We start from the raw sequence: 7,076 nt of genomic DNA, 5'->3' as shown, positions 1-7,076 counted from the left end.
TTTACGACGCGGACTCCAAGACCCATCTCCACACCTTCACTGGGAACAAATTCACGGAGAAACTTTATCCTTTCTTCCAGACTCAAAATGTAAACTGGCTGACAATCTGCTCCGGTTCCGCTACGGGTCTGTATAAGGGTCGGGTCCCGGGACCGGCGTCAGGAGCGGGGAGAGGGGGCTGTGGGGGGGGGGGGAAGTCTGATCTCCCTGCGGTGGGCCTGCCTCGACTGAGGGTGTCTTGTGCTAAAAGGCCGAAACACCCAGTGACGTTGAGGTACACAACTGAAGATGTGTCTGATTGTTAGCAAATTCACTTGGTGGTCATCCCCAAGAATGTCAATTGTAGTGAAAATCTTAGGGATTGTAACACCCAGTCCTACTAATCAAACTTGCTGTATGACTCTATGAAGTCTGTCATTCGAAGTGGTGCTGGTGTCTGCTACTTCTGATGACTTGGTTCTGTCCACTGGGGGTTAATGGACACATGAAATGGAATAGGCTGCAGGGAATTATACTGGGGAAATGGGAATTATTTGATTGTGCGTTACTTTCATATAATATTTCACAATTATCAAGACGAGTACTTAAATTGCCAAGGTAATGAAAGCTATGGATTAAATACATGTAAATGGGATGAGTGTAGATACGTACAGAGCCCAGCATGGACATGTTGGGCCGAATGGCATATTTCTGCACTCCAGAACTCGACATTGATTAGCCGATTGTCACATTCCATGTCATGAGGAAACACGGCAGAGTGACACATTATATATATTTTTAAAATTTTATTTTATTATTTATTTCGAACAGAATAAAAGAATAAAAAGCAAATGTGAAACAGCATACAAAAAACAAAACAAGAATATTTATAGCGTCATAAACAATATCTATAAATAAATGAAATCATATGTGTCCGAAAAGGAGCAGGAAGAAGCCAAAGCTTATTAATTCCCACCCCTTATTCAACTGCTTGTAATTATCTTATACAAATTTAGCAGCTATATGTACACCATATGTACACCAGCCACTATATGTACACCAAATTAGTTACATTTGAACACTAATCAAATATTTACAAAGCCATACAAAAAATAAAAAAATAGAAATCCCGCATATACTATACAGTATCTTAGTCATATATACAACCCATCACTCTATAATCACCCTTCCCAATACAATCAGTATAACAAATATCCCACTCACCTGTCCTCATCCCAATATCCCTTTAAACAAGTGTTTTTGTACATCTTTTTAAACTGAATTATGCTTGTGCTAAGTTTTATCTCCTGTTCCAGACCATTCCACAAATTCACACCACAGATTGCTATGCACATACTTTTAAAAGTTGTTCTGTTTAAGAGTTTTTAAAATTATGTTCCCCTCTCAAATTATACCCACCCTGTCTTTCCATAAACAGTTTTTGTATATTTCGTGGAAGTAAATTATTTCTTGCTTTGTACATGATTTGCGCAGTCTTAAATTTAACCAGATCAGTGAACTTCAGTGTATGTGACTTTAAGAATAATAAATTGGTATGTTCAAGATATCCAACGTTATTGATAATTCTTATTGCTGTTTTTTGTAATGTGCATAACGGCTGTAAGTTGGTTTTGTAGGTGTTACCCCATATCTCCACACAGTAACTCAGATATGGCAATATGAGTGTATTATACAAAGTATGTAATGATTTGTGGTCCAGAATGTGTCTTGATTTTCCCAATATTGCTATAGACTTTGCCAGTTTGCTTTGACGTGGTTTATATTGATTTGCATCTTTCATCTGACAGGAAGAGTCACACAACCTTCAGTCACTGATCACATCCCAGTTTGCTGAACTGCACCAGATTCTCACTGAGAAAGAGCAGCGGTTACTCGGAGATGTCCGAGAAGAAGAGGCGAAGATTGTAAAAACAATGGAGAAAAATCTTCAAGAGATTCAAGAGAATTTAAATTCCATTCAGGAGGACCTATCAAAATTACAGGGACAGATAGACCACAAGGACGGTGTGATATTTCTGAAGGTGAGGGGTTACACTACAGTTTGGCGAAGTGAAAGTGCACAGTCACAAAATGGTGGGTTAAATTTCTGAAATAAATGCTGCATTTACCAGTAATTCAGTTCTGGGTCAATGTTCCATCTACTCACCACATCCGACAATAATGACCCAAATTCCAGGAAACCTCATATATTTATCCTACTTCAACTTAAATTTATCTGCAATATTGTCTTCAGGCCACTCTGTGAGTTCCACATTCTTTTTACTGCTATTCTTGTAGAATTTATTAAAGGCCATCATACATTTCAGGTTTTATTTTTCTTCTTCCCACAAGTAGAGACAATATTTCCAACCCCCACACATTTAAATCTGCCGCTGATCTTAAAATGTTCCATCCCATTATCTCTGACATGTTACAATAATAGACAAATGGTGCAGGAGTAGGCCCTTCGAGCCATTCAATATGATCATGTCTGATCATCCACAATCAGTACCCCGTTCCTGCCTTCTCCCCATATCCCCTGACTCCGCTATCATTAATAGCTCTATCAAACCCTCTCTTGAAAGCATCCAGAGAATTAGCCTCCACTGCCTTCTGAGGTAGATCATTCCACAGGTTCACAACTCTGGGTGAAAAAGTTTTTCCTCATTTCTAAATGGCCTATGCCTTATTATTGAACTGTGGCCCCTGGTTCTGGATTCCCCGGACATCAGGAACGTGTTTCCTGCCTCTAGCGTGTCAAATTCCTTAATAATCCTATATGTTTCAATAAGATCCCCTTCCATCCTAAATTCCAGACTTACAAGCCCAGCTGCTCCATTCTATCAATATATGACAGTCCCGCCATCCCGGGAATTAACCTTGTGAACCTAAGCTGCACTCCCTCGATAGCAAGAATGTCCTTCCTCAAATTTGGAGACCAAAACTGCACACAATACTCCAGGTTTGGTCTCACTTCAGTCTAGTACAACTGCAGAAGGACCTCTTTGCTCCTGTACTCAACTCCTCTAGTTTTGAAGCCCAACATGCCATTAGCTTACTTCACTGCCTGCTGAACCTGTGTGCCTACTTTCAGTGACTGATGAACAAGGACCCCCAGATCTCTTTGTACTTCATCTTTCCCCAATGATACCATTGAGACAATCTGCCTTCCTGTTCTTGTCACCAAGGTGGATAACCTCACATTTATCCACATTAAACTGCATCTGCCCATTCACCCAACCTGTCCAAGTCCATTGCATCCTCATGGCATCCTCCTCACAGTTCACACTGTCACCCAGCTTTGCGTCATCTGCAAATTTGCTCATGTTACTTTGAATCCCTTCATCTTAATCATTAATGTATATTGTACATAGCTGCAGTCCCAGCACCGAGCTTTGCGGTACCCCACTAGTCACTGTCTGCCATTCTGAAAGGGACCCGTTAATCCCTCCTCTTTGTTTCCTGTCTGCCAACCACTTCTCTATCCATGTCAGTACCCTACCCCCAATATCATGTGCTGAAGCTTTGCCCACTAATCTCCTATGTGGGACCTTATCAAATGCTTTATGAAAGTCCGGGTAGACTACATCTACTGACTCTCCCTTGTCCATTTTCCTAGTTACACCCTCATAAAATTCCAGATTAGTCAAGCATGATTTCCCCTTGGTAAATCCATGCTGACTCAGACCGATCCTGTTACTGCTATCCAAATGTGCCGCTATTTCATCTGTTATAATTGACTCCAGCACCTTCCCCACCACTGATGTCAGGCTAACTTGTCTATAATTCCCTGTTTTCTCTCTCCCGTCTTTCTTAAAATGTGGGGTAACATTCGCGACCCTCCAATCCACAGAAACTGATCCTGAATGTATAGAACATTGGGAAATGATCACCAATGCATCCATGATTTCTAGAGCCACTTCCTTAAGTACCCTGGGATGCAGACCATCAGGCCCTGGTGATTTATCAGCCTTCAGTCCCATCAGTCTACCCAACACCATTTCCTGCCCAATTTGAATTTCCTTCAGTTCCTCTGTCACCCTAGGTCCTCTGGCCACTAGTGCATCAGGGAGATTGTATGTGTCTTCCTTCTGGTAGAAGGTACAGGAGCCTGAAGACTGCAACAACCAGGTTCAGGAATATCTACTTCCCCACAGCCATCAGGCTATTAAACCTGGCTCGGACAAAACTCTGATTATTAATAACCACTTTCTGTTATTTGCACTTTATCAGTTTATTTATTCATGTGTGTATATATTTATATTATGGTATATGGACACACTTATCTGTTTTGTAGTAAATGCCTACTATGTTCTGTGTGCTTAAGCAAAGCAAGAATTTCATTGTCCTATACAGGGACACATGACAATAAACTCACTTGAACTTGAACTTGAACTTGAAGACAGATCCAAAGTACCCGTTCAACTCATCTGCAATTTCCTTGTTCCCTATAATAAATTCACCTGTTACAGCCTGCGTTCTTGGCTAGCTTACCTTTGTACCTTATCTTCCCCCCCCCCCCCCCGTATTACCTTTTTAGTTATCTTTTGTTGCCCTTTAAAAGTTTCCCAATCCTCAGGCTTCCCAATCATCTTTGTTACGTTATACTTCTCTTTTGTGTTTATACTGTCCTGGTCTTCCCTTGTCAGCCATGGTCGCCTCTTACTCCCCTTGGAATCTTTCTTCCTCTTTGGAATGAACTGATCCTGCACCTTCTGTATTATTCCCAGAAATACCTGCCACTCTCATCCCTGCTGGGGTATCTTTCCAGTCAACTTTGGCCAGCTCCTCCCTCATGGCTCCATGGTCCCCTTTGTTCAACTGTAATACTGACACTTCCGATATTCCCTTCTCACTCTCAAATTGTAGATTAAAACTTATCATATTATGGCCACTACCTCCTAATGGCTCCTTTACCTCGAGTTCCCTTATCAAATCCGGTTCATTACACAACACTAAATCCAGAATTGCCTTCTCCCTGGTAGGCTCCAGTACAAGATGCTTTAGTAATCCATGACGGAGGAACTCCACAAACTCCCTTTCTTGGGGTCCAGCACGAACCTGATTTTCCCAATCTAGCTGCATGTTGAAATCTCCCATAACAACCGTAGCATTACCTTTGCAACATTTTGCGACCAATTTTAACTCTTGATTCATCTTGCACCCTATATCCAGGCTACTATTTGGGTGCCTGTAGATAAGTCCCATTAGGGTCTTTTTACCTTTACAATTCCTCAGTTCTATCCATACTGACTATACATCTCCTGATTCTATATCACTCCTTGCTGGGGACTGAATTTCATTCCTCGCCAATAGAGCTACCCCACCACCTCTGCCCACATGTCTGTCTTTTCGATAGGACGTATACCCTTGAATATTCAGTTCCCAGCCCAGGTCCTCTTGCAGCTATGTCTCTGTAATTCCTACAACATCATACTTGTCAATTTCTAACTGAGCCTCAAGCTCATCCACTTTATTTCTTATACTTCGTGCATTCATAATAATAATAATAATAATAATATATTTTATTGTCATTGCACATAAGCACAACTAGATATGGTATGCAGCTTCCATCCAATGTCATAACTTAAATAACTAATAAAATTTAGATTTAGATACCCCGAGAAAATGGTTTGTAAAAGAACAGTAAAATAGTCAAAACAGTTCAAACAGACTAAAGTGCAGATGTGTCTGTGTGACGTGACCATCCGAGGGAGACAGTCCAGGGGGGATGGGGGGCACTCAGCAGGGCCGGTTCAGAGTCGCTATAGCTCTGGGAATGAAGCTGTTCCTGAGTCTGGAGGTTCGGGCGTAGAAGGCCTTGTAACGTCTGCCGGAGGGAAGTAGTTCGAACAGTCCATTACAAGGGTGTGAGGAGTCTTTATGGATGGTGACGGCCTTCCTGAGGCATCGTGTGTGGTAGATGCCCTCCAAGGCTGGTAGCGGTGTCCCAATAATCTTCTGCACTCTGTGGAAGACGCTCCTCTCCGCCTCCGTGCAGCTGAGATACCACACAGAGATGCCATACGTTAATATGCTCTCTGTGGTGCAGCGGTAGAAGGTTGTCAGCAGCGTCCTTGTCATATATAATACTTTTAATCCATTACTCCCCGCACCTTTCACATTGATTCCCATTTCGCTTGGCCTTACTCCCCTATCCCTTCCTGGGCGTTCTGCCCCGTTAATTCTGGTGTCTTATCTTTTCTTTTACTCTCTTTCCCTTGTATCTCCATTTTGTCCTCCCTTCTCCAGATAAAATCCCACGACCTGCCCGGTCTTACTCGTAAGTTGCATACTCGTAGTTATTTTCATCGACATTCCTAATGCTTTCTCCCCCGTGTTCGATGTCTCAACGACAATATCCACTTTCTGTCTGTGTGACAGCGACAAAGAGTTGGGAATTCTCAGAGGGTATTTTGTAGCAATCTAGTGAAATACCCGCCGTCGGGATCATGACGATCCATCTCAGTCTATTGAGATTTGTGTTTTATTTATTTCAGGAGGAAGCTGGTCGCAAGAGGAGGTAGGACATGCTTTTGACTGAAACAATGTACGTTTTTACAGTACCGCTCAAAAAAACAGCTAATGCTCAGTTTCTAACCAGCTGTTAAATATTTGCAGGGTTATTGATGAAACCAAACCAATGTTGGTGGCAGATAGCGCATAGCCCATTGAAAAGTATGATCGCACCCTTTTCTACAACATAGCATTGAGCGAAACATCTGATATCATCAAACGAGGTAAAACTGATACCTTTTCCATTGATCTCTTTTAAGACATCTTTATGCAATACTTATATGTGAAGATTAATGGTATTAATGGACTCTGGGGGAAGTATCACAAAGACAAAGCAAAGATTGTGTGCATTTGAACAGATCCTTGTTTCTGGGAGAATGGGTTTGCTGTGCTGGGTGAAATTGCGTAGACTAGGCATGTGTACTCGAGGGTTCAGGTGTATTAGAGGAGAATTCAGTGAAACACAAAGTCCTTACACAGCTCAGTGGGCTGGATGCAGGGAGGATGTTTCCCCTGTCTGAGGGGGCCTGGAGCCAGCGGAAACCCTCTGAATGTGAGCTGCACCATTTAGGACAGAGACA

At 42.1% G+C, this 7,076-nt stretch overlaps 1 long non-coding RNA gene across 1 annotated transcript; it reads left to right on the top strand.

The window, feature by feature from the left end:
• Positions 1 to 1,788: 1,788 nt before the first annotated feature.
• On the top strand, positions 1,789 to 6,642 carry LOC116970275. Its single transcript, XR_004411091.1, has 3 exons — positions 1,789 to 2,021; positions 6,480 to 6,502; positions 6,601 to 6,642. It is a non-coding gene; the product is annotated as an uncharacterized LOC116970275 (long non-coding RNA).
• Positions 6,643 to 7,076: the final 434 nt, after the last annotated feature.

Source organism: Amblyraja radiata, unplaced genomic scaffold (assembly GCF_010909765.2).
Source record: "Amblyraja radiata isolate CabotCenter1 unplaced genomic scaffold, sAmbRad1.1.pri scaffold_6_ctg1, whole genome shotgun sequence".
Classification (NCBI taxonomy): domain Eukaryota; kingdom Metazoa; phylum Chordata; class Chondrichthyes; order Rajiformes; family Rajidae; genus Amblyraja; species Amblyraja radiata.
Note: the sequence above shows the minus strand (reverse complement) of the source record. Positions and strands in the feature narration are given on the sequence as shown.